The 1,142-nt window shown below is 39.5% G+C and overlaps 1 long non-coding RNA gene across 1 annotated transcript in view; it reads right to left on the reverse strand.

Annotated features, from left to right (window-relative positions):
• Nucleotides 1–6: 6 nt before the first annotated feature.
• Nucleotides 7–1,142, reverse strand: part of LOC121815678 — a 5,659-nt gene continuing 4,523 nt past the window's right edge. Inside the window, exon 3 of the long non-coding RNA XR_006055276.1 lies at nt 7–113. This is a non-coding gene — a long non-coding RNA (uncharacterized LOC121815678). The remainder of the gene's footprint in view (nt 114–1,142) is intronic.

Genomic DNA, 1,142 nt, shown 5'->3' on the forward strand with positions numbered 1-1,142 from the left:
AGTGTTGTGATTGGTGGAGAGAGGACAGTGACAGACACTTTCTTTGGTAAATCCCATGTGACTGAGATGTCGACCACAACCGGCTGCAGAGCAAATCGCAGCGACTGCATCACCTGAAAAATAATGAAAAACTCTCCAAATATACTCCAAATATGCTGTAATGTTTAACTTGAAAAGTTATTACTATTATTATTATTATAAATGTATAGAACTTCATGGTTTGAACAAGAACCAAATATTAAAGATAAGCATACATGTTTAAACATACGTGCACATAATCATAGGGTATTAAAAGAAATGGTCTGCTTGTAACTGCATACAGTAAAGTTAGAACAGGATGTGCTTTACACGATCATGGGCCTCACAATGAGAAACAGGAAACAGTTGGGGGTGAAAGACCGTTGAAACCTTTAGTGAGGTATAAACACCAATACTATAAAAGGCGATGCAGCTAAATATCACTGATGCATGATAATATACTCTGCTTATGCATACAGGGCGTTTAAATAGTGAAGCTTGTGTATTTCTTTTTTGAGATCTGCCAGACTGCGCTCTGGGTGGTAGCGCATATATTTCCCATATATGTGCATAATAAAAGACTGTTATTGTTTGAACGTGATCAGCTCTTGATTGTTTGTTCTCAGTCCAACATCAAATAATTCAGGACAACAGACACATAAGGTCAGACATTTATTCCAACATGCAAACTGCAGTCTAATATCCAGGGGAAAATTTTAAGGGAAAGCTAACCAACAAAAATGTGTTTAAGGTCTCATTTAAAATAAATACAAGAATCGCCTCACCTGATACGATGAGAAGGCTATTCTAGAGTTTGGGCACCACAATCTCAAAAGCATGATCGCCTCTGATTTTAAAAGTAGAGCAAGGGACATTTAGGAGACCCTGGGGGCCAAAAAAACCTAACCGACATGGCCCTGTGGGAAAAAGTGGTTTCCCCCCTCATAACAGAAATTAACTGCGGTGTATTACATGTAGGGATGGGTATCGAAAACCGGTTCTTGTTGAGAACCGGTTCCCACTGTTTCAATTCCTTGGAATTGTTTGCCATTTTTGCAAACGATTCCCTTATCGATTCCAGTCGCCCCGAATGACGTCACCACGTTGCGGAGCGTCATTTACCT

This window comes from Haplochromis burtoni, unplaced genomic scaffold (assembly GCF_018398535.1).
Source record: "Haplochromis burtoni strain Fernald_Lab_line unplaced genomic scaffold, NCSU_Asbu1 Contig_270, whole genome shotgun sequence".
Lineage (NCBI taxonomy): Eukaryota > Metazoa > Chordata > Actinopteri > Cichliformes > Cichlidae > Haplochromis > Haplochromis burtoni.